The sequence below is a fragment of the Arvicanthis niloticus genome, chromosome X, assembly GCF_011762505.2.
Source record: "Arvicanthis niloticus isolate mArvNil1 chromosome X, mArvNil1.pat.X, whole genome shotgun sequence".
In the NCBI taxonomy this organism is placed as follows: domain Eukaryota; kingdom Metazoa; phylum Chordata; class Mammalia; order Rodentia; family Muridae; genus Arvicanthis; species Arvicanthis niloticus.
In genome coordinates this window covers 109353186-109380897 of record NC_047679.1, presented here as the reverse complement: position 1 = coordinate 109380897, position 27712 = coordinate 109353186, and the positions used below count along the sequence as shown (strand labels likewise).

At 38.5% G+C, this 27712-nt stretch overlaps 1 pseudogene; it reads right to left on the bottom strand.

Annotated features, from left to right (window-relative positions):
* Positions 1–10149: 10149 nt before the first annotated feature.
* On the bottom strand, positions 10150–13621 carry LOC117694024 (eukaryotic translation initiation factor 4B pseudogene; annotated as a pseudogene).
* Between the last annotated feature and the right edge of the window lie 14091 nt (positions 13622–27712).

Genomic DNA, 27712 nt, shown 5'->3' with positions numbered 1-27712 from the left:
TAATTCTGGTGACTTCCATGTACACCAGGCTCAGATGCCTTCTTGTTATAGTCTGAGATTACCGCTGTGGATGTAGAATCAGCTCCAAGAAGGTGAAGATCTCTGTGAAGCCAGGTATGGTAGAAGGATAATGGGCCTCTCGGTCCTGTAGTACCCTCTTCCTGGGATCATTGTCTATTCGCCTTTAGAGTGAAAGCATTGATTCTACCCGCTCATGATGATCGAAGCCAATTAGACTTGCCAGTGTTGTAATTCTTTCTTTACTCTTTGTACACCAGTAGAATAAGAAACCTAAACTTCCCAAGAGGCGGCTGTAGATTTAAGTTGAGTTGGAATCTTACAGTGTCCCCTAGTGGAAGAATTCACCCTCAAGCAACCCCAACCTCTACAAAGGCAGAGCTGAACGTTTTCAAATGATGATGGATGAAACCACTTCAATGATGTTCACCATTTTTTACCAATATCTCTGTACATTCTACCTATTAGTGATAGACTACTATATAATAACATTTGACTTAATACATAGACTTACTCCTGAAGAGCAAAAGCCTTCAATCATAAGCATCTCCAACATATTACCTTATCTGCTCATCAGTCTTTTTGAGGGATCACAATGACACTCTCCTAGCATTACAGTCCTGGTAAACATGGTAAGTTGTAGAGCCAGCGGGTCTACATGCCTGTGTATCCATCATTATGATTCTTTTTCAGTACAGTGAAACCATTAATCCAAGGGGTATTATGCAGAAACTCAAAAGTGGTCAATCAGAATTTCTTTGAAAAGAATCAGTTTATAGAATTGGCTGATGCATTACAGACAGAAAATTGCAAATCCATGTCCTTGATTCAAGTAAATTCTCGTCATAATAAATCAGTGTCCATTCTGAGGCAGGGCATAATTAACTATCAAGTGGCTAGTTTGTCTCTTCAAGGACATATTGAAAGTTTAGCACTAATCTTTGGTAGGAAAAGATGAGAAAGATTTTTATTCAAAGTGCGAAATGAGAGCAGCTAATCAGCCTTGATAAAAAGAAGCCCACATCGTTGATCTAGTGCATAACCTCTGCCTCTGATATCATGGTTACTCAATTAATAAATGACCAGCAAAAACTGGTGTGACAAATATAGAAAGTGACTGAACTCTAAGGAACAAGCTAAACTTTTGACCTGTTCTTGATGGTTTAGTCAGTTAATGATCCCTCAAAAACTTTATTGTGAGATATGCAGATCCTCACTTTGTATACCTCACAAAAGAAGTGAGGCATTGGTCAATCCATGTGTGTTTTCTATGGTCTCCCAATTCTGCTTTACTTAGCACCTTGACCAACAAGTTAAATAATTGTCCACTGCCTCAGAAATCCATATGTATGACTTAAGCTCTTATGCTGTCACTCAAAGTGGATGATTGACCAGATCCTTTACTTCTTATTCTGTTACTTTTGAATGGAACTGTAGTAGCATTGCCATACCTAGTTGGCTCCTATTAATACATGATCTTAATTCATTTTTTTTTTCTTTTTCTGTCAACTGGTCAGACAGAATATCTCATGAGGACACGGATATGAGCTGAGAGAGGCCCTAATGCAAACAAGAAAAATAGGTCCATCAGTTTCTGTAATGTATCCATGCCGTCTAGACAATATTAGATCTACTTCTAACTATGCTACTTTTATCATAGTAAGAACCACTGCTGTGACCAACCAAGATCATAATCTGGTAAGTTATTGATAAAAAAAAAAGTAGGCTTACCTAGAGAATTGATTCTTTTAAACTAGTAGTGGTTATCAGAGTTTAATAACACATCTGAAACATGCTGTTTTATTTTTCTTTCTTTTAATTATATTCATACTTATGATATTTGAAGCTATTTAAAGTAGTGAAATAGAAGTTTTGTGTCCTTGTGAAATATATTCATATCATACCAATTTACAAATACATCCATCCCCCATGTATTTTTGTACAATTAGGAGTTTGCACAACATACCAAAGCCTATAGGATACAATGACCACAATCCTAAGGAGGAAGTATATAATTCTAATTACCAACATTAAGAAATTAGATCTGAAGTAAATAGTTTATGATTTATATTTTTATTATTATTATTTTATTTATTTACCTTTTAAAAATGTTTATGCTCATTTAAAAAACATTTTAAAAATGTGTTGTAGTCCATATATGCAATCTCAATATCTGAGAGATGAGGAAATAGGATCATATACTTGATGTATGACTGGACACATAGCAATTTTGTGTGTGCGCCAGGGGCTATATAAGACAAGAAGACAACTCTGAATTTCTATCACTTCTCAAGAACTATTCTCTTGTTTGTTTCTTTGTTTGTTTGTTTTCTTTCTGTTTTTGATACTCAGCTTTTTATTGGCTAGGAACCTGTCAGTTAGGTTAGAATGGTTGGCCAAAGTGAGCCCCAAGAATCTGTCTGTCTCTGCCTCCTTAGAGGCTAAGATTACAATCATATACCACCAGGATTTCTTTTCTTTTAATGTTGTTTCTGAGGATTGAACTTGGGTCCTCATGCTTGTAGTACAAGAACTTTACTAACTGAGCTAACCCTCTGAACTCCAGAGCATTTTTTCTATTGTACTGCACTGTACTAAAATTTGTATTCTTCAAAATAATATATAAATAATAACACCATCAAAATAATTTTTTAAATTTATTTTTTCATTCAGTAGTTTATTTATTCACTTTACATTCCAATCAAAGCCCCACTCCCTCCTCTCCTCCTAGTCCTATCCTCCCATCCATCCTCTTCTTTTCTTCCCTTTCCCTTTCCCTTCTCCTCAGAGAAGATGGGCCACTCTGGGGTACCAACCTGATCTGGCACATCAAGTATCATAAGGACTAAGTACATCCTCTGCCACTGAGGCCTGGTAAGGAAGCCCAGCTAGGGGAAAAGGATCCACATGCAGGTAACAGAGTCCAAGTCAAATACAGCCCCTACTCCAATTGTTGGGGGACTCCCATGAAGACTAAACAACACATCTGCTATATATCCTTAGGGCCCACCCATGCATCCTGTTTGGTTGGTAGTTCAGTCTCTGTGGGCCACCATGGTCCCAGGTTAGTTGGCTATGTAGGTCTTTTTGTGGTGATACTTGATCCCTCCACCTCCCTCTATCCTTCCCTGGACTCTTCTACAAGGCTTCCTGAGATCTGCCTAATGTGTGGATGTGGGTCTCTGTATCAGTTTCCATCAGCTGCTGGATGAAGCCTCTTAGACGTCAGTTGTGCTAGGGTCTTATCAAAATAATTATCAGCAGTGGTTATTGCCTTTTCATATTGATTTAACTTTATTTAGACTTTTTTGCTTTATTTTTGGTAGTTTTGAACATATATATGTGTGTTCATATATATGTTCATATATGTTATACATGTGTTCATATGTTGTATATCTTCATATATATATACATATATGTATATGTATATATATATATATATGGAATTGTAATACTTCTTACCCCCTATTACCTGTCTCATCTCCCCTCACCTGCTGAAGCCTTTCTTCCCAACCAATCCCCTTCCTCTTTTCATGTTTTATGTTTGTGAGACCCACTAGGTTTAAACACAGTTGTCTGCATGAACATGCAAAGCAGGGTTTGTTTGTTTGTTTGTTTGTTTGTTGGTATTACTTCAACTTGAGCAACCTGTCAGTGGTTAAAAAACTGGGGAAAGGGACATTTCCTCTAGCAACCATTAACTGTCAATAGCCCCTCAGAGAGGGTGGGACCTCATGGACTCATTGGCTTTTCCAAGATAAAATGTTAATGGGTCCAGTCTTGCACAGGTTTGTTTCACCTACTGTGAGCTCACAAGTATATCAGCCATGCTATATATGTCCAGGAGGCAGAGTTTGTAGCAATTCTCCTCAACCTCTGGCTGATTATAAGAGCCAGTATTTAACTTTTTAACAGAATTTATAAATAAATTCACATTAGTGTCACATATTTTACTATTCAGTGAATGAAAAGGAAAGTTTTCAGAGGAAGAAAATAAGTAAAAAGAACAAGATGCACTAAACATTCTACTATAAACTGTATCACTTAACTATGGTAGCTACCATATTTCAATTCAGCACTATCATCTTGCTTTTCTCATCTATAAAGGATGAGAGGAATAGGAGCATAATCAATGTAGAATAATTTAATAGGAATTAAGGTCATATGATTTATGCATCTGCATGTGAGGTTACATTATGATCTTATAGATAGCATTGCTTAACTAAGGGTTAATCTTTAAAATATACTGACTTTGCAGATTTGTATTTTCAAATTGTCACATGATCAGTGGTATACTGTGCTCTTCATGTTGTATGGTAATTATGAAAATACATTTGTATATTTGTATACATATGCATATTATTCATTTTATGTATGATCAGAAAAATCACCATTTAACTTTTTATTATACATGCATCTACATTTTTTGCAGGTCACTGTCTACAAAGGCCTCTAAATCAAGCACTTCAAATTAGACCAAACTCTCAAAATTGACAAAGAAGTTATAAGTAGATGATTATGAGAAGACTTAACAATATTACTATAAGTTCATGGTATAAAAGCACTTTGTTCTATATGGACAAGGTTAGTTTTACTTTTTACTTTAAATAATTATGGCTATTATTTTATTCCTTTTAATGCCAACATCATGCTCATACAAGAATGTATCTTATTTTTCTTGAAAAAACATATTATTATTACATACACAAGAAATTATATATAAATGGGTAAATAATATCTCTAATATCTCAACATATAAATACATACACATATATATTAACACTAAAATGTTATACATTTATATGTATAACATATAATATATATATACATTCATATATATATATGTATATATATGTATATATATATATATATATATATATATATATATATAAACATTTTTTCAGTGTTAAAATCAGGAAAATGAGGAGGTGCCTATGTGTAAAAGATGTCTTCAGGTTGGTTTTGTTTTTCTACCGTTTGGGTCCCAGAGATTGAACTCAAATCTTTAGACCTGGCAGCAACCATTTTTACTTGGTGAGCCATCTCCATGACCCAAGATGAAAACTTTTAACTTTTGTCTCCCAGGTTTTGTACAGTACATTACTGTTGCTGACAGAACAACAACACACCAGCCTTTCTTATTCTTTTTTTTTTGTTGTTAAATTTTTTTTTATTAGATCTTTCATTTACACTTCAGATACCAACTGTACCTTACTGTCTACTGATCAATTTGTTCTCATTCCCCCTTAGTTCCTGAAGTTTCTTTAATAATAGACTATACTTCTTTCCTACATACAATAAAGATTTGCTCCCCAAGCTTTCTGGTTGGGTTCATCAAAGAGTCCATGTCTATTTTTTTCTACACAATACCTCTAGATCCAGGGAACTTTCCAAATTATCATCCTACTTGTACTGTAGCATACACATTCTTCAATGCCATTTCTCATTGATAGACCCACAGGGAACCTGAACAACTTAATAGGGAAAAAAGGACAAATAATTCAATTTTACTTTCTCTTTGGCGATACATGTGCTATGGCAGCAGTGATGGTGGTAGTGGTAGTGTCTGTAGATCAGAGGACAAAACTGAAGAATTTGTTCTCTCCTTCTACTATGTGAGTTTCGCTGAGTAAACTCAGATCATCCAGCTTATCAATAAATACCTTTCCCTACTGATCTATTTTGCTGGTCCTTAAATAACCCAATTTAAAAATGAGCTAAAGAACTTACTTGTTGCTATTTTTAAAAAAAAAAAAAAACTTGCAAATGGACAATGAATACATGGGCAAGGATCAATATCATTAACCATCAAGAAAATGCAAATCAAAATCATTATTTACTGTCACTTTGTCACAGTTAGATAGGGTGTTATTTAAAAACACAGCAACAATTTCTGATGAGGACATAGAGAAGGAAAAACCCTTATGCACTGCTGGTGTGAATGTAAATTGGTACAGTCATTACTGACAGTAATATGGATTTTCTGCAAATGATTCAAAGTAGAAATACCATATTTAGCAATCCTACTCCTGAATACACACACACACACACACACACACACACACAGGCACACACAGGCACACACAGAGGAAATAAACCAGAATGTCAAACACAGATTTGCAATCCCATATTTATTGAAACAATAGCTACAGAGGAAGAGATATGGAATCAATCTAAATGTTCATCAACGTATGAGTGGACAAAAATTACAGTACATACATACAATGAAAGATTGTTAAGCTTGAATAAATAATAAAATCCTGTGATTTGAGACAACATAGATAACATTGGAAGGCATTATACTAAGGTACAAAAAGCAAGTATAGAGAAACAAAAGCAGCATAGCACTCTTCATATGTGTAATCTAAAAAAAGATTGATCTCACAGAAATGTAAACTAGTACAGTAGCTATCAAAGCCTGGCAAATGTGGGAAGCAATCCAGAAATAGGGGTGGGTGTTGGCCAATGGCTATCAACTTACTGTTAAAAAGAGAGACTACGTTCTAGTATGGGTTAGCACAGTAGGGTAATTACAGGTAATAATGATGTTTTTGTAAGATAGCTAAAAGAGAAGAGGCAAAATACTTTTATCACAAAAATAATGATGAGAATTAAAAGTAATTGATATTACTAATTGTTCTGAATTGATCATTCACAATACATACATGTATGAAGATACTACACTGTATCCCATAAACATGTATCATTTTGTCAAAAATAAAAATAATTACACCCTCCTTATGTTGGAAAATTTCAAAGTTATCTCACAAAAATCAGGTCAGCATTCCTAATGGCAGTATATGCACTCTCCAAAAATCCTACAAGAACTACCAAGTACTGTGTTTATCTCATAGTACTGAGATAGTTAAAGTACAATAACATACACTTTACATGACATGCTGACATACAGTTTTTACCCAATACTTCCAAATTATATTTTACATCTTTTGGAGCTAATAAATCTGAATTTTTGCCACTTCTCTATTACAGTGTCAAAGTGATGCTGCTGACACAGTGGCCTGGCATGAGATAAGATAGAAATTCCATATTGTCACAGTCTATTTGGACTGCATTATATTGAAGAGCAGGAAAGTTAATGTAGACCTGTGTCAAGGCCATTAATATAGTGTGAATAATCCACCCAATAAATAAGCAACAGAACTGAAAAGATAATCTCAAATGAAGAAGCACCAATAGTCAATAAATACATGAAGAAATGTTCAATATCCTTTATTCCACCAGAGAAATGTAAATCAAAACTGCATTGATTCGTCATCTTGTTCCAATAAGAATGGCTATCATCAAGAAAGCAAACAAATGCTGGCGAAGATTCAGGGGCTGGGAAAGAATCTTACTTATTCATGAATAACGGGAATATAAATTACTCCAGCAACTCTAGAAATCACTATATTGTTTTCTCAAACTAAAAATAAAGCTTCCATATGATCTAGGCATAACAAACCTGTATGTGACAAAAGCATTGACATCAGCATGTGAGAGAGAGTCTGTTAACACCATAATAGCTACATTATTAATATCAGCTTAGCATAAAGAAAAGGTGGTGTGTGTGTGTACAACTATGTACACTGGAGTTTTATTTAACAGTAAATACAATTGAAATTGTGTCAGTTACAGAGATATTTATAGACATGGATGTAGCTTATCATGTGCAATAAATTAGTCTCATAAAGACCAAATATGTACTTTCTCTCATCTGTGGGATCTTAAATGAGAAGGATGTGAAAATAAAATGGGAACTATTATAGCCGTGGGAAAGAAGGGCAAACATGGAGGAAGAGTCATATGATATGATCAAAGTATATTATATGCTTTTATAGAAATGATACAATAAAACATATTATTTTCTATAATTATAATATCCATTTGAAAGGGCCATGAGTTTATACTGTTACTCATCCTGGTGTATGTCAATATAGTTCATTGATACAGCCATTGCCTAGTATGCAGAATAACTTGAGTTTAATTTCTAGTACCAGAAAAAAATCTGTTAGGAATTTCCTATGACTTTACTCATTAGTGATTACCTAAGAGGGACACAGTTACTCAGCTCTGTCTGCCTCTACATGCATATAAAAAATACTGATTAAGTATAATAAACCATTAAAATAGTCAAACACTTACCACTAGAACAAAACTCACACCACAGTCAGAAGAGGAACAAAAATTATCTGAAGAGATCTAGTAGGGCCACTAATGTTGCCTGCTGCAAATGCTGATGTTAGAAACTGTATTTTGTTGACATAGAAATATACACAGTTGATTACCAGAGTTTAGAGAATATGCAGGTAGTAAGGTAATGAAAAAATATGTACAAATTACTTAATGCAACAGTTAGGTTAATAAAAACAAAGAAAAACTATTTACTGATAAATTACTCTGCCAGATACTAAGCTATAGCCTGAGAAGAAAAAAACATACAGAATTATAATTTTTAAGCACAAAATTTATTTGGAACAGCTAAAAGAGATACACTACCATATGTCAAGGGTTCTTATGATGACATGATAATTAAGATAGCTTGCCAAAATTGACAAATGCTCCAATGGAAGTGAAAAAACTAGTCTAGAAATAGACTTGTACATTAAAGACATTTTATTATGATAACCGTAATATTGCAGTATAAAGCAGAAAAGTCTTTTCATTACATGAGGCTCTATTGATCATCAGTTAAGCATAAATACTATACAATTTCTGATATTATATAAAAGATCAAACAATAACAACTTTTAGAAGAAAATATAAAATTCATCATAACCTTGATGTTTACAATAGATTTTTTCATTTTTTATTGAAAGTAGATTCCTTGCTCATACAATACATTCTGATTATAGTTTCCCCTCCTGCTACTTTTCCCAGTTCCTTCTCCCCTCCCCTCCCTTCCTATCCAGATCCACTCCCTTTCTGTCTCTCATTAGAAAGCAGCAAGCTTCTTAGGGAAAACAACCAAACATTAAAAAAATAAATAAATAAAATACAATAAGATAAAGTTAAAACTATCATTGAACTTAGACATGGCAACCCAACAAGAGGAAAAGAGTCCCCAAAGCAGCCAAAAGTGTGAGGCAGGAGTTCCATTAAACTAACAAACAAACAAATAACTCATGCTATATATTCAGAGGGCATGGTGCAGACCCATGGAGGTTCTGTGCTTGTTTCTTCAATCTCTATGAGCTCATATGTGTCTTGCTTAGTGGATTCAGAGGGCTTTATTATCCTGTTATCCTTCATCCCCTCTGCCTCTTCTTTTGGATTCCCTGACCTCTGAGGAGAGGAATTTGTTGGAGAGCTCCCATTCAGACTCTCTCTCCAACTAATGATGGTCTCTGCATCTGTTTCCATCTCCTGCTACAGAAAGCCTCTGGATAAAGCACTGATCTATGAGTATAGTAGAGTATCATTAAGAGTCAGTTTATTGATGCTTTTTTAAAAATATCACTAGTGTTTGATTTTACCCTAGGTCTCTGGACTATCTAGTATCCAGTTCTTGGTTACCCAAGCAGTATTAGGTATAAAGTAGGCCTTAAGTAAAGTCAGACTTAGGACACTCCCACAAGTTCTGTGTCACTATTGCCCCAGCATATTTTTCAGGAAGGAAACATTGTAGGTTAAAGGTTCAGTGGCTGGGTTGGTGTTCATGTTTCTCCTTTGTAGCCTACAGAGTACCTTCCTACAACAAAGAATAGATCATAGGGGTGAAGGCTTCTTGAAGCTTTGCTGCTCCAAGTTCAGTGAGTTATGTGGGTGTTGTCTTCAGCAGTGGGGCCCTACTGTCAGTTTACAGAGAACAATTCTTTGTCTGACCAAAACCATGTGTTGTTTGGGAATTTTAATGGGACCCCCCCCACACACACACACACTTTACTAACACCTCAATTGAATGCAACCCAGTTCCACCACTGGAAGCCTCACCTGGCAACAAGAGGTGAACTAGGAGTTCGATGGTATAATGGTTACCACTCTGGACTCTGAAAAAGATATTTCAAAGGGGGACACTTATGTGATAACCAGAATTTTTTTGATAAATTTCATTATGTTAAAATTAAGAATTTTATACATATACATACTCAGCAGAAAAGTACTCACTTCTTATCAATTATAATTTTTTTTAACTTTAAAGACTGGATTTATTTGGAGAAAAACAAAAAACCCTCAACCCAAAGGATGGGATTTTACATCTCAAGACATCTCCCAAGTAATGTCTACAGATTACAAATCATTTTCATAGAAGATTTTTTGTACAAATTTTACATGTATTCAGGAGCGGGACATAAGTCAACCCCTGTTCTTTTTTTCTTTCTTTCTTTCTTTTTTTTTTTTTTTTTGAAACAGAGGAGCAAAGTAAGAGAGTGGGACAAAACAACTGTCTTTTGGATGCAACTATCTGGAAGGGAAATAGACATGAAGAGGGCAAACCTCTTGCAAGAGGAACCAGGACCTTGTTCAATAGTTCTTTGCATTATCCTTTATTCTTGAGGGAAGTAAAGAAGCCAAACCTCCTAAGCAGAAACCACAGTCTAGGTCACATACATTATAAACTCAAGCACTGGCATGAGGTTCCAGTGAAGGGAATTTATAGAAACCTTAAAACACCCCCACCAAGGCTGAAAACCTCCAACTCACCCCATTTACAGACCCCCCACTCACCACCCAAGTCCATCAGCTGGGGATGAAAGCAGCAGTAGCAGGCAAATAGGGGCAGGAATCAAAGATAGCACAGAGCTGGCTTGCTTGAGAAAGAGTCCTCACCTCAGGCACAGTTTCTTGTGGTCTGTGGGAGGTGTGTGACTCAGAGACAGCTCTGGGAGGGAGGCTAAGAGTCATAAGAACATGAGGTGACCAGAGTGACAAGGTTTTCAAAGAATGGATATATTCGAACCTCTAGAAAGGACAGTTTAGAAGGGGCAAAACCAGGATCCACAAGACTAGAACTTCCCACTACTGTAAGTGCTTCCTCATCCAGACCATTCTATTCATGTGTTTTTTGGAGGTCACACCAATTCCCTTACTACCTGGTATAAAATATAATCGATCACCTCCCCCAAGCTTTTCAAACCACAATTGAGTTTCCCATTCATTTTGGTCCCCAAGCGGTACTACTTGTTAGTGGTCTGTAGACTCACTCCCAACTACCCCCTTGGGGGGTAAAAAAAAAAACCAAACAAAACAAAACAAAAAACCAATTCCCCCTAGGCTGGCCCCATTGAAGTCAGAACTAAAGTAGAGGGGCTGGCAGCCTCCCGGAGACTAAAACAGCTTGAGAGAGGAGAGCTACCTTTCTAAGTAAGGATGGGAAATTTATTCAGGTAATGTTTGGGAATTCACAGGTGCCACCTTAGGATAAGAATTAGAAGATAGAAATCTCACTTCTCCCTTGCACCTTTCTCTACTGCCTAACTGATATGACTGCCTCTCTGTCACTACATTTCTGCTGAATGGAGCCCCAGGCACTAGTCACACAGGTAACTGCTTGGTATCATCAGACACTCACAACTTTCCCAAAGTGGTAGCCATCTTAGGCTACAATGGCGATTCTCCAGTTACTTCAATACTTTAAAAGGCTGCAGCAGCATGCAAAAGAATTTCATTTCATTAAAAAAAAAGTTTAGAAAGGTCTTCAGGAGATGGTGAGTTTATTTTGTCTTGTCTGGATAGAGGTTTGATTTGCTCTTGAATGTTCTGGGGGTGGAGACTAGGAGAAAGCACAGGGTGTGGAGGTCTATTCAGTGCAGTCGTCTCCCTCATCCTCATCCTCACCGTCCACAGACAGAGCAGCGTATTTGCTTGCAGAACTGATCTTGGAGGCTGGGTTCTCCTCAGGTTTCTTTGGCTCAGGCGCAGATCTGGAATCTTGATCTTTTTTGCCATCCTTCCTATCCAACTCCTTCCAGTGGTCTCTGTTCCCTCCATCCCGGGGACCACGGCTGGAGCTCCCAGTTTGGCCTTTTGTGGCACTCACCCCCATCGGCTTTATTTTCATCTTTCCTTGATGGTCCTTCCTCAGAGGCCTGAGCTGGAGCTACTTTGCCTCCACCACTTGTCAGGGACGGCTGCTCTGTGTCTGAGCTCTGAGATCGAGCAGGAGGGTTAGAGCTTCGCTTCACCCACGCATTCTCCTTTGGTGGAGGGGCTGGCATTACCTTGTGAGGCTGGTCAGGTTTAGGAGGCTTAGAGGTTGGAGAGTGACAGTCTTCTTCTTTATTGAGGGTTTCATTTTCTAGAGACTTCTCACTCTCTCTCCTTCGTGTATTTCTGCCAGATGTGGCCGAGGGCCCAGTCTGCGATGACTCACTTCCTGTCCTCGACCGTTCTCTTTCCTGAGTTTCTTCACTTCGCCAACTTGGGTGTCTCTCCCGGGCCGGAGGTCTAGTTTTGGCTCATCCAGCTGATGCTGCAGCTTCTCCTGCTCCTTCTGTAGCCGCTCCTCGACTTCTCTTTCTCTAGCAGCTGTGTCAACAGGCTTTGCCCCTCCAAAGATAGAAGCTGCTCGGCTGGACTGGGAGGTGCTAGCAGAGGAATCATCTTCTTTAGGAGTACTCTGAGGCTTTAGATTCAGTTTGGGTCTTTGTGGGGGACCTCTGTCATCACGCCTATAATCCTCCCGAGAGTAATCATCCCTGGAGCTCCATGACCGGTTGTCCCGTCTGTCATATAGGTCCTCATAGTGGTCCCCACCTCCTCTGTAGTCGTCATCCCTCCGGTACCCACTCCCAAACGCTCTTCTGCCACTGCCTATCCTGGAGTCATAGCCTCGGTCATAGTCTCTGCTGCCTCGGTCATCATAGTGATCCCGGCCCCCATATTGGTCCATGTCTCTGCGTGGGCCGTCCCGATATCCGTCTCTATATCCATCCTGATATCGATCTGAATCATAACGATCTCGATACTTGTCTCCAAAGCTCTCAACGCCTCTTCTAGGTGGGTAGTCATCAAAGCTGTCTGTGGCAGGACGGGCCCTCCAGTCTGTATCTGTTTTGTCAGAATCCCAATTTCTATCTCTACCAAAAGAACGGTCATCCCTGTCTTTATCCTGTGCTTGATCAGCAACCTCCACTCGAATTCTCCTGTTACCTAGAGACTCTTCATTGAGACACAAAGCACTGAGCAGAGAATCCAGGTCCTCAAACTCTGCATAGCCGAAGCCTTTCAGCCTGTCTGGATTGCTGGGCTCACGTGGTAAGCGCACAGCGCTGATATTTAATCCTCTAAAGAAATCCTTAATGGAGTCTTCTGTCACATCATAGGGCAGATTCCCTAGGAAGGCAGTGTAGGGTGGCGACTTGGGAAGAAGGCTCCGGTGGTCGATATTGGGTTCCCGAGCAGCCCGTGGAGCAGTGGGAAGGATGGAACAGTCAATTGGAGGCGACCTGTACACATCATCATCGTTACTATGCCAAGTTGTTGACACATCTCCTTCCAGATCGTCTGTTTCATCAGCCCAGCTGACTGGTTTGGGGACATAGGTGCTTCCTCCACCAGTTCCCCCATCCTCAGCTAGAAAGTCTGTTAGGGAGATGGTCTTCCCCTTCTTATTCTTCTTTTTTGCTGAGGCCGCCATGTTGGGAGAGGGAGAGAGAACGCAAAGGAGTATCAATTATAAATTAACAAAAACTTTTGATTTGTAGTCACAGATCATCAAATTTCCCTCCATAACTTGACATTTTGTTTTGCTAATGATTGTTGGTTTTCACTTTTATACTTAAATACCATTAAATTTGACTTAGTTTGGCCAACATTTTTTATTTATTTTCACATAATTAAGAAAGAACAAAGCAATCTATAAATAGGGAAAATAAAAAAAAATACTAAAGAACAATTACATTAAGAATATATGAAGTTACACACAAATTAAATGATAGTTGAGTGATGGAATATTTGGGTTGGAAAGGATAAAGGATTAAGCAAGGATGAGGAGGACAAAGATGTGGAGAAGAAAGAAAACAGAAGGTTTAATCGGACCTCAGGGCATTTGAGAAATGCAAATTTAAACCTATTTATTTCTAAGTTAATTAAAAATACAACAAAGAAAAAAGGAGTATGCAAAGAAATATCCTGCACAGAAAAGGTAATGCTATTCCCAAACATTATAGGTTATTTAAATTTAAATACAAGTACCATAAACCTATAGTTGCACTATGAGTTATTGGTCAGGGAAGCCACAAAGGCTCCCAAAACAATATAGACTAGGGCCATTGCTCTTTGTTGCTAATCAGAACTGAATAGAAGGATCCTATTTTGTAAAGACATCACACAATTTGGTTCTAAGACACAGAAAAATCAAACTGAATCTAAGCAATAAATCTTCCTGTTGGCTTACAGAGAGTCAATAAGAGACTATATAAACCACTGAGAGAGAAAAATCACCAATGCTTTCACCCAGATATAGATTTTGCATGTTACAATACTGATCTTCTAGGCAATATGTAACTACTAGTCCAATGTGGCATGACTGTAATGGTGGCAAATGTTAATACATTTAATCAGTTAATACTGACAGTCAACTTGCCTGGATCTAGAATCACCTAGGAGACAACTGTTTGGGACTATCTACTATTTTAAGTTAATTGAAGTGGGAAGACTTATTTGTAGACATAAAATAAGTCTTGGACTAATATCCTACACCAACTAAAATCCTAGACTGGATAGAGGAGAAAGAATAAGCTGAACACGAGTATTCATAATTTATTGTTTCTTGAATATGACTGTCAGATGGCCAGCTGATACAAGCTCATGACAATTGACTTCCCAGTTATAATGGGACACTCTAAAATCCTAAGCCAAAATAAATCATTTCACCTTTAAGTTGTTTTTGATGGTTATTTTGTGCCAAAAAGAAAAGTAGCCAGACACTTCTTGATTGGATTTGAGGCCTGATCCATGATCATATAAATCTGATCAAAAGCCCATATCTGTGGAGGTCATGGTCCTAGATTCTCAGAAGGAGTCTACTACTATTATTTTGCTATGTTGTCAGATGGCCTTGTGAATATTTATGGCTATATCCATAGACTAGTGCTAGTCTCCCCTTTGGTTAGAGGAGCTTCTGTTTTCAGTAGGAGTCATTTAATACAGAGGATTCATAACTAGTCAAAGTGCTGACAGTTTAGCTATACGTGTGAGATATATACCTCCCATTCAAAGACCTAAGTAATAATATAGAAAGGGGAGAGGAACTAATATAAATACTGGAAGATAGAGGGCTGGTTCGCTAACTCTTGATACTAAAACTTGTTCTGAGAATTGTATATTGCAGAATACACAGCCTTGGTGTATCTACTCATCAAGCAAACTGAGCAGACCTGCCCAAACCTCCAATGGCCTGGAATTCCATCTGGATGCAGTGAAGACACAGCATCAGAGGCTTGTCAACTTACTCTTCCCCCCACCCCTCTTCTAATATCTCAACGCCCATAATCAGCTTGAAGAAGTAAAAGAAGAGTCAGTGCCCCCATTCCCTGGGCTTGGGAACTAAGGTGGTTAATAATGGTCTGTCTTTCTAGGGGAAAGTAGTGGTTTTGTTGGAACAGGGGGGATTAGCTAGGACTTATTGCATAGCCATAACCTAGTGGTAGAAATCTGTATAATTATTATCAAGATGAAATTATAATTTCTTAAATGGTACAAAATTTACTTTGATTTCAAATTTAAGGTTTTCATTGGTACAAGCTTCTTATTAATATAAAAGTGAGATGAATATTGATACTCTCATGGGCATTGTGCCTGTATAACACATTTAGGAATACAAGGCCTAGACCCAGTTCTTCTTTAACTTTTTAAACTGATTTGGGACGGTTAACCTATGAGTTAAGGGACTATAGCAAATTCATGGCTTTGAGTTTATTGTTAGGAGGTTTCCCTTATTTTATTTAGAAATAGCTGAGAGGAGTGAACAGACAATAGTCCAGATTACTTTACATGGATAGTTGGTTTTCAAAACATCAGAAGTCCATAGAACTGACGCTACAAATATTTATATATTAATGTTCATTTTGATTAGAGACCTGTCTGCTCCTGACAGCTTCCTGTCGTGGATTTTAAGAAGAAATTGAGCATCCTTGGAATTACTCCAGTTGTGCAGTGACAGCCACTAGGCAAGAATTGCCTCTCTCCATCTACAGACAAATTACTGTCCAGAAAAGGACACACATGCAGAATAGTCGACTGATTATATCTGCCTAGACAGAGTAATCAACCCTTAATAATCCTGCATCACTAAGGGCTGTCAGATGATTCTGGGCCAGAAGGCTGAAGATTTGATGCTCCAACCTTCGGTAGTATAGGGGCTTTTCAGGTGTTCAGTGGTCTCTATAAATTGGCTAAGTTTTAGAAGCTATGCTTAGTGCTTCCCATAACTTCAGTTAACTCAGTCATTCTTGATTTCTGATGGGGTTGAAGACCTATAGTCTCATAGCCAATCCTGGCTATTTACTTTGAGAGAAAAGATCTGAGTAGATACTTTTCAGCTGACATTCATTCCAAAGCCAGGATCAAAAGTAAGTGTTTTAGTTAGGAGAGATGACAGAGGTTCTGGTTAGTCAACAAAATGATGGACTGGGTATTAGGACTATTGTTGAGACCCGAGCTCGAGCAAAATGTTGAGGCCCGGGCTGCCCCGCATTTGGCGGCCACTGTATCCGGGTCCAAGCTGCTGCTCTGGTCTGCGGGTCAGGGTTCAGCAAGAGAGAGTGAGGACGGACTCGAAGAATGCAGACCAGACAGAGTGTAATTCAATCCAGTTTATTCTTCAGTCTAAGTCCTAAGTCTTGAGTTCCTAGTGCCTAGTCCCTAACTCCTAGTCCCTCCAAGTTCCAAGTTACTTCTTCCAAGTTCTCTTCCAAGTGCCTGCTACCTGTCTTCTCTCTGCTGTGTCCTGGTTCTCTGTTCTGTTCTGTCTCTGCCTTTTATATGTCTCACTTCTAAGCCATGCCTTTTGGTCACACCTTTAATCATGCCCTTAGGTCTTGTCTCTAAATCTTATCTCTAAATTACACTCTTAAGTCACACACCTTTAATCTCACACACCTTTAATCTCATGCACCTTTAATCTCAAGGTATCTAAACCAAGATTATCGGAGTGTGCTCAGCTGTTGTAGGCTATTGTAATCCAAGTCACATGTCAGGGTATATGGCTCAAGATGGCTGCAAAGCTGATAGCCGCTTTCTCCTAAAAGTCGGCCCCCAACACACTATCTTGTACCTCACTGGTACAATTAGGAATAAGTATGCTCTAATTGTATTTTGAGAGAAAAGTTTTACTTTAACAGGAAGAGTGATATATAGGAAGAGCTAAGTGGGAAGGAGTATTGAGAGGAAGAGATGGAGTAAGGAGAGAAGATGAAGGAGAGGAGAAGCTAGGTGATGAGAGAGAGAGAAAGAAAGAGGGGGCATGGAGGCACATGTTCACAGGTCTCCACCAGTCAAAGATAGTTTTTATATCTAGGTTGAGTATTGGGTTACACTTCTGATTGAGCATTACCAAACTTATAAATCCTTTGATTAACATTTTTAAAAAAATGTATAAAAGCAAAAAGGAAAGGGGGGCATGGGACAGGGGTTTTCTAGGGAGGAGAAATGGGGAAAGGGGATGGCATCTTAAGTGTAAATAAAATATTAAATAAAATTAAAAAAAGAAAGCCAAGAGTCACCTCACAATAGAGTATATCTAAATGTTCAATAAGCACACATATGATGTACAACTTCATTGGTCATAACACAGATGAGAAGTACAATCATAAGGAAGAAACACTCCTCAGATTGCCTGATATTGAAAAATATAGCAACACCAAACACTGTCAAGAGTGCAGAGAAACTACAACTCTCACTCTATGAAATTGGTACAACCATTCTGAAAAGCTGTTCAGTGATATACAGAAAAACTGGGCATGTAAGCACATGATACATCAATTCCACACCAAGAATGCATGTGGTAGGAATATGTGTATATGTTCACCCAAACATAATTATAAGAATATTCATAATAGTATACTTTATGTTAGATTCAACCCAACCATCATGTCATTTTGTTGTTGACATCTATCAACAACAAAATGCTAAATATATTTTAAATAATTTTGTAGATTAATTTGAATCAAGCAAAATAGCTGCTCTGGTAGGAGATCACATCCAAAGTTATGACCCAGAGGAAAAGCAGATATGCCACCTTTAATCCTATGGCTGGGATAGAGACAGGCCCTTAGTACACATCTTTGATCCCCCTGTCTTGAATTACAGACACACCTTTGGCACATACCTTTAACCCTAAACAGTTATGTCTAGTTGAGGGGCAGACAAAGTGACAAATCAAAGAAAGGTTTGACATAACAAGTCAAAGATAGGAGGCACCTAACTGTCATGAGAACAGATGGGAAGGAGAGGCTAAAAGAGCAGAGAGAGGGGGAGGGGGTAAAGGTAGGGGGAGGGAGGGAAGGAGGGAGGGAGAAAGAAGAGGAAGAGGAGGAGGAGGAGGAGGAGGAGGAGGAGGAGGAGGAAGAAGAAGAAGAAGAAGAAGAAGAAGAAGAAGAAGAAGAAGAAGAAGAAGAAGAAGAAGAAGAAGAAGAAGAATTCAGTTGTGCTCTGTTCAATTTATTTCTGAGCAGTGCAGTTCATGGAGTTCAGAGGCAATCTTTCCAAGCAGAGCAAATCTAGAAGCTTCCAGTCCTAGACCCAGGGATAGTCAGATAGAAATGCTCTGGACTCAGCCCAAGCCATGTATTATTCATAAAGCTTAGGTATGGTATGGCTCTCATCTCATAAGTTCATTTGAGAAAATAAAAGAGTCACATTTATGCTTCAATTACTTCATTGAACTACTCATACAAATATAGAATGTGTCTATTTTAACTTTTCAAAAGTATTGATTGGTTTAATGTGTATATGTGTATGCCTGACTGTATATACATACTCTATACATGGGGTGTTAAGACCCAAACCTAGGTCCTCTGCAAGAGTAATAACTGTTCATAACTGCTGAGCTATATCTCTAGCCCCATGTACAATGAATGTGTCTCAATCATTTCTAAACTCTACTTTCCTTCCTGCTGCTACTGGACCTCTCATAACACTTATTTCTCCCAACTTCATTTTCTGTTTATTTGATTTTTATGTTATCTAAATCTCTTTTAATTGAAAGTTCATAAAATATATTCTTATCACAGCTTCTCTTCTCCTGCCTCACCTCAGATCTTCTGTTCCTTCATTCCTTGCGTATCTAATGCTACATTGTCTTTCTCTTCATTCAGAAAATAGGCAGAGAATCTGTCCCTAGGAGCTGACACTGTGCTACAGCCTTCCATACCCCAATCCTACACAGAGAAAGCTTGTCCCCCAGGAGTGTTGGAAAACCCAAGCTCACAGGCTCACAGGAGATACAAGCTCCAGTCAGAGACAACAAGGCCTGCTAACACCAGATGGCAATATCAAGAACACAAGCAACAAAAACCAAGGCTGCTTGGCACCATCAGAACCCAGTTCTCCCACCACAGCAAGCCCTGGAGACCCCAACACACTGGAATAGCAAGATTTTCATCTAAAATCCCATCTCATGATGATGATAGAAGACTTTATAAAAGACAAAAATAACTCCCTTAAAGAAATACAGGAAAAAACAGTTAAATAGGTAGAAGCCTTTAAAGAGGAAACAGATAAATCCCTTAAAGAAACACAGGAAAACACAACCAAACAGGTAAAGAAATTGAATAGAACCATCCAGGATCTAAAAATGGAAATAAAAACAATAAAAAAATCACAAAGGGAGACAACCCTGGAGATTAAAAAAACCTAAGAGGGAGATTCAGGAATCATAGATGCAAATATCACCAACAGAATAGAAGAGATAAAAGAGAGAATCTAAGGTGTAGGAGATACCATAGAAAATATTGACACAACAGTCAAAGAAAATGCAAAATGCAAAAAGTTCCTAACCCCAAACATCCAGGAAATCCAGGACACAGTGAGAAGACCAAACCTAAGGATAATAGGTATAGAACAGAGTAAAGATTCCCAACTTAAAGGACCAGTAACCATCTTCAACAAAATCATTGAATTAAACTTCCCTAACCTAAATAAAGAGATGCCCATGAACATACAAGAAGCCTATAGAACGCCAAATAGACTAGACCAGAAAAGAAAAGCCTCCTGTCACATAATAATCAAAACATCAAATGTACAGGACAAAGAAAGAATATTAAAAGCTATAAGGGAAAAGGGTCAAGTAACATAAAGGCAGATCTATCAGAATTACACCAGACTTCTCAAAAGAGACTCTAAAAGCCAGAAGAACATGATCAGATTTTATATAGACCCTAAGAGAACACACATACCCAGCAAAACTCTCAATTAACATAGATGGAGAAACCAAGATATTCCATAACAAAATCAAATTACACAATATTTTTCCACAAATCCAGCCATACAAAAGTTAATAGATGGAAAACTCCAACACAGGGGGGAAACTACACCCAAGAAAAAGCAACAAATTAATCTTATTACAGCAAACCCAAAAGAAGATAGTCACACAAACATAATTCTACTCTAACAACAAAAATAACAGGAAGCAACAATAACTATTCCTTAATATCTCTTAGCATCAATGTACTCAATGCCTTAATAAAAAGATATAGGCTAACAGCCTGGATACATAAACAGGACCCATCATTTTGCTGCATACAAGAAACACACCACAGTGACAAAAACAGACACTACCTCAGAGTAAAAGCCTGGAAAACAATTTTCCAAGCAAAATAGTCACAAGAAACAAGCTGGAGTAGCCATTTTATAATTGAATAAAATCAACTTTCGACCAAAAGATATCAAAAAAGATGGGGAAGGTCACTTCATACTCATCAAAGGAAAAATATACCAAGATGAACTCTTAATTCTGAACATCTATGCCCCAAATGCAAGGACAACCACATTTGTAAAATAAATGTTACTAAAGCTCAAAGCACACACTGAACCTTGCACAATAATAGTGGGAGACTTCAACACCCTACTCTCACCAATGGTCAGATCAGGGAATCAGAAAGTAAACAGAGACATAGGTAAACTAACAGAAGTTACAAAGCAAGTGGATTTAACAGATATCTATAAAACATTTTACCCTAAAACAAACAAAAAAATACACTGTTTTCTCAGCACTTCATGATATCCTCTACAAAATTGACCATATAATTGGACACAAAACAGGCCTCAACTGATACAAGAAGATTGAAATAATCCCCTGTATCCTATCAGATTACCACGGACTAAGGCTGGTCTTCAATAACAACAAAACAACAGAAAATCCACATACTCGTGGAATCTGAACATATCTCTCTCTCTCTCTCTCTCTCTCTCTCTCTCTCTCTCTCTCTCTCTCTCTCAATGATAACTTGGTCAGGGAAGAAATAAAGAAAAAAATTAATAACTTTTTAGAATATACCTAAAATGAAGGCACAACATACCCAAGGTTATGGGACACAATGAAAGCAGTGCTAAGAGGAAAACATATAGTTCTGAGTGCCTCTATTAAAAAAAAATGGAGAGAGCACACACTAGAAGCTTAACAGCACATATGAAAGCTCTAGAACAAAAAGAAGCAAAAACACCCAAGAGGAGTAGATGGCAGAAAATAATCAAACACATAGCTGAAATCAACCAAGTAGAAACAAAGAGAAGTATAGAAAGAATCAACAAAACCTGAAGCTGGTTCTTTGAGAAAATCTACAAGATAGATAAACCCTTAGCCAGACTAAGAAGAGGGCACAGAGACAGTATCCAAATTAGCAAAATCAAAAATGAAAAAAGAGACATAACAGAAATTGAAGAAATTAAAAATGATCAGATCCTATTTCAAAATCCTATATTCAACAAAACTGGAAAATCTATATGAAATGGATGATTTTCTAAACAAATGCTAGGTGCCAAAGTTAAATCAGGTTCAGATAAACCATCTAAATAGTACCATAACTCTTAAAGAAATAGAAGCAGTCATTATAAGTTTCTTAACCAAAAAATGCCCAGGACCAGATGGGTTTACTGCAGAATTCTCTCAGACCTTCAAAGAAGACCTAATACTAATACTCTTCAAAGTATTTTACAAAATAGAAACAGAAGAAACACTACCCAACTGGTTCTACAATGCCACAGTTAAGGTGATACCTAAGCCACAGTTAGAAGAGCAATTCTTAAATTCATTTAGAATAACAAAAAACCCAGGGTAGTGAAAACTATTCTCAATGATAAAAGAACTTCCTGGGGAATCACCATCCTGGATCTCAAGCTGTACTACAGAGCAATAGTGATAAAAACTGCATGGTATTGGTACAGAGACAGGCAGGAAGATCAATGGAATAGAATTGAAGACCAAGAAATGAACCTACACACTTATGGTCACTTCATCTTTGACAAAGAAGCCAAAACCATCCAGTGAAAAAAAGACAGCATTTTCAACAAATGGTGCTGGATCAACTGGAGGTCAGCATGTAGAAGAATGCAAATCAATCCATTTTTGTCTCCCTGTACAAAGCTCAAGCCCAAATGGATCAAAGACCTCCACATAAAACCAGATACACTGAAAGTAATAGAAGAGAAAGTAGGGAAAAGCCTCAAACATATGGGCACAGGGAAAACGTTCCTGAACAGAACACCAATGGCTTATGCTCTAAGATCAAGAATTGACAAATGGGACCTCATCAAATTGCAAAGTTTCTGTAAGTCAAAAGACACTGTCAATAGAAGAAAATAGCAATCAACAGATTGGGAAAGATCTTGACCATTCCTACATACAACAGAAGGCTAATAATATCCAATGTATCCAAAGAACTTAAGACGTTAGACTTCAGAGAACCAAATAACCTTATTAAAAATGGGGAACAGAGCTAAACAGAGAATTCTCAACTGAGGAAACTCAAATGGCCGAGAAGCATCTAAAGAAATGTTCAGCATCCTTAGTCATCAGGGAAATGCAAATCAAAACAACCCTGAGATACAACCTCACATCAATCAGAATGGCTAAGATAAAAAACTCAGGTGATAGTAGATGCTGACAAGGATGCAGAGAAAGAAGAATGCTCCTCCATTGTTAGTGGGATTGCAAGCTGGTACAACCACTCTGGAAATCAGTCTGGCGGTTCCTCAGAAAACTGGACATAGCATTACCTGAGGATCCAGCTATACCATTCCTGGGCATATACCAGAAGATGCTCCAATATGTAATAAGGACACATGCTCCACTAGGTTTATAGCAGCCTTATTTATAATAGCCAGAAGCTGTAAAGAATCCAGATGTCTTTCAACAGACTAATGAATACAGAAAATGTATTTTTTTTACAATGGAGTACCACTCAGCTATTAAAAACAATGAATTCATGAAATGCTTAGGCAACTGGATAGAATTAGAAAATATCATCCTGAGTGAGGTAACCCAATCACAAAAGAACACACATGGTATTCATTCACTGACAATTGGATATTAGCCCAGAAGCTCGCAATACCCAAGATGCAACTCACAGACCACATGAAGCTCATGAAGAAAGAAGACCAAAGTGTGGGTGCTTCAGTGCTTCATAGAAGGAGGAACAAAATACATACAGGAGGAAGTATGGAGACAAAGTGTGGAACAGATACTGAAGGAAAGGCCATCCAGTGACTGCCCTACCTGGGGATCCACTCCAAACCTGGAGTCTATTGTGGAAGCCAAGAAGTGCTTGCTGACAGGAGCCTGATATAGCTATCTCCTGAGATGCCCTGACAGAGCCTGACAAATACAGAGGTACATGCTTGCAGCCAACCATTGAACTGAGCATGGGGTCCCAGATGGAAGAGTTGGAGAAGGGACTGGAGGATCTGAGGGGGTTTGAAGCCTCGTTGGGGGAGCAACAGTGTCAATTGGCCAGACCCCCCTGGAGTTCCCGGGGACTGGACCACCAACCAAAGAGTACACATGGAGGGATCCATGGCTCAGGCCGCATATGTGGCAGAGGATGGCTTTGTAGGACATCAGTGGGATGAGAGGCCCTTGGGCCTGAGGGGGTTCGGTGACCCAGTATAGGGGAATGCCAGGGTGGGAATGCAGGAGGGGTTGGGTGGGTGAAGGAGCACCCTCATAGAGGCAGGAGTGGGGAGATGGGATAGGGGTTTTCCAGAGGGGAGAACCTAGGAGAGCAAATAACATTTGAAATGTAAATAAAGAAAATATTCAATAAAAGAAAAAATATATAATAGAAAAGGAAAACCAGCATTTCTGAAAAGCCAAGGTGAAGATAAAGATAAGAGGGTTAAAGAATGTTTTAAGGCAGCTGGGTTGGAGACAAGGTCTCCTTCCCGTAGAAAACAATTTTCTGCATCAAGAGAGAAAAATTAGCCCCTCTCCATCTCTTCAACACAGAAGCAAGAGCAGGAGAATGACAAAATATCAGAGATCCCAGAACCTTTAGTGAAAATGGAAAATGTTTCCGTAAGAGAGGTTACATCAATGAATGAGACTCTCCTGAACTTGAACACCTGGATAGTACCAGAGCCTAAAATTCCTCCTCTGGGTTAAAAACAAAAATATTCAAAAATGGTAAGAAAAAAAACAAGCCAACACTTCAGTCATATTCCAAATCACAATCATATATGTGCTTTCAATCACTTTTTGTTACTGGACTATAGAAAGATGTTTTTTGTAAACATACTCACACAGATGGGAGCTGAGCCCAAAAAGACAACCATGCACACAAGAACTTCCCCAAGACTGATGCCTCCCTCAGCTAAAGCACAGGAATATGTCCCCATGGTGTAGAAGGTTTTCATTGCGTCCTTGGCTGGAAGTAGCTCTTCGCTTTCTTATCTGGTTCCCAGCACTGCTAAATACACCAAAAGTTCATCCGCTTTTTGTTGAACAAACTTACAGGATTTTTACGTCAGCAAGTCTTCCAAAGTTAGTAATTCTAGAGACACAATTCACCATCCAAAACATGGCATTCCACAACTCCGAGGCAGTCAGATTCCATAAGAAAAAAAATCACACTTCTCTATCTCCAGGGAGAAATACCAGTAAAGTAGCGAAATATGAAGGTACTGAGTGAAAAATATCATCATCGCTAATGCTGAACCTTGTAAAGGGGGAGTTCCATAAGTCCTTAGAAGACAAAAACAAAATGGCTGCGGCCGATTCTGCACACCAGAGACCACTAATACAAACAAAACTAGCAATCTTAATCAGACTTGCTTACCTTCCATTTCAAAATAAATGAGATCTGAAAAATCCTATGTGAAGAATGGTGAGGTAGGCCAGTGGGTAGAGACATTCTCCTTTATGGGGTTCTTTTCTATCACCAGGAAAGTACTGAAGAGACTTCCCTAGTGGTAGAAGCCCCTCCTACCACCTACCAAAGGCTAAATTCCTCTTCATCCTCTTTTTTTCTCCCCCTATTCAGAAATGATGCCACCACTATTTAAGTACCAAAAATGTATAAATGAACATTTTTAAAATTTTGTTTGTTTTGTTTTCATTGAGAACAGGTCTCACTGTGTAGCTCTGGATGTCCTATAACTAGCTATGCAGACCTGACTGGCCTCAACCTCTCACAGAGATCTATTTGCCTCCACCTCTGGAATGCTGGGATAAAAGGTGTGGCTACCACCCCACCCACTACCTTCAACACACCCCTGGTTGTAAGGGAACATTAAAAAAATGTCTTTAGCAATGTTGAGGAATGCCCTTTCCTAAAGAATGCTGTTTTCTTGCAAGAAAGACAAGTAGCTCAACTCAAAAGATTTTCATTCTATCAAGAGAAAAATAATCAGTGGTAATAATAGTGCTATAGAAATTTTTTAAAAAGACATTAATTTGTAAGAACAAAATGGATCATCTGGCATAAAGCTACCCTGGATATTCAGTTCCTCTAAGCCAGTTGTTCTCAACCTGGGGTTCAGGACCCCTTTGGGGTTACATGACAGATATCTTGCATATCAAATATTCATATTATGATCATTACAGTAGCAATATTACAGCTATGGAGTAGCAATGAAATAATGTTATGGTTGGGGGTCATCACAACATGAGGAACTGTATTTAAAGGGTCACAGCATTAGGAAGGTTGAGAACCACTGCTCTAGACTGAAACTCTTGAAAGACCAGAAGACAGATATGATCCTTTGACAGTACAGCCACACCAAGATGTCAAATTGCTGAGTGACTTAAAACCCTCTTTAACTTTTCAAGATTTTGTCAAGTCTCAACTATACCCTTTCTGCCCTTTGTATTTTTACTGCATTAGACAATGCAGTCTAAAATTGGCCTTATGTATATTGTTATAGGACTGTGTCCAGAATAAACAATTTATTAGAATCTTAATGGAGATGCCATGAAAGGAAAGTTCTCTAGATTATAATTTATAAATCTCTTACTTATATACACTTTATGATTTATTATATGTTTTAAAATCTGTGATATACTGGTTCCTTCCGGTCTGGGCCAGAGCACTGAGCAGATCTTGGGTGGCAGCTCTGCCTCCAATATCCAAGAACCCAGAGGAAGCAGGGATCCCAGGCGCTTGAACTCAGGCAGTATCTTAGGTAAGCAGACAGCAGGGCCCGCCCTAAACAGGGAGTAACTGGGAACCAAAAGGACCCAGGAAGTCACTCCCGGCTTGGAACACTGGTTCCTTCCAGTCTGGGCCAGAGCACTGAGCAGACCTTGGGTGGCAGCTCTGCCCCCAACATCCAAGAACCTAGAGGAAGCAGGGATCCCAGGCGCCCTAACTTGGACAGTGTCTTAGAAACTAGTTCTCAGATCTGGGGCCTAGATCAGACCTCTGCCAGGTCTGCTGTTGTGTGGACCCCTGATTCCACCTGAGACATACTGGAAGTTCCACTCAATCCAGATCCACAGAGGAACAAATGAACTCAGAGCTTCAGACAACGTATCCTGAGATATTCTAGAGGAGACACTGCACCCAAAACAGCAGACACCTAGCTGGACTACTACCTTGGAGGCACCATATCCTGAGGCATCCTAGAGGTACCACTATAATCAGTGCAGCTGGAAAAGATCACAGAGACATCTGGACCCCTAGGAGATCAGACACAAGCTAGATAACTAGAAAGACAGGCTTCAGTCAGAGACAGCAAGTACAGGCAGCACTAGAGTTAACCAGATGGCAAAAGGCAAGAGCAAGAACATAAGCAACAGAAACCAAAGTTACATGGCATCATCAGAACCCAGCTCCCCCATCAGAGCAAGCCCTGAACACCCCATCACACCAGAAAAGCAGGAATCAGAATTAAAATCACTTCTCATGATGATGATAGAGGGCTTTAAGAAAGACATAAATAACACTCTCAAAGAACTTAAGGAGAGCACTGGTAGACAGATAGAAACCCTTAAAGAGGAAACACAAAAATCCCTTAAGGAATTGCAAGAAAATGCAACCAAACGGGAAAAGGAATTAAACAGAACCATGCAGGATCTAAAAATGGAAGTAGAAACAATAAAGAAATCACAAAGGGACAATACCCTGGAGATAGAAAACCTAAAAAAAGATCAGGAGTCATAGACACAAGTATCACCAACAGAATACAAGAGATGGAAGAGAGAATCTCATGTGCAGAAGATACCATGGAAAACATTGACACAACTGTCAAAGAAAATGCAAAATACAAAAAGCTACTAACCCAAAATATACAAGAAATCCAAGACACAATGAGAAGGCCA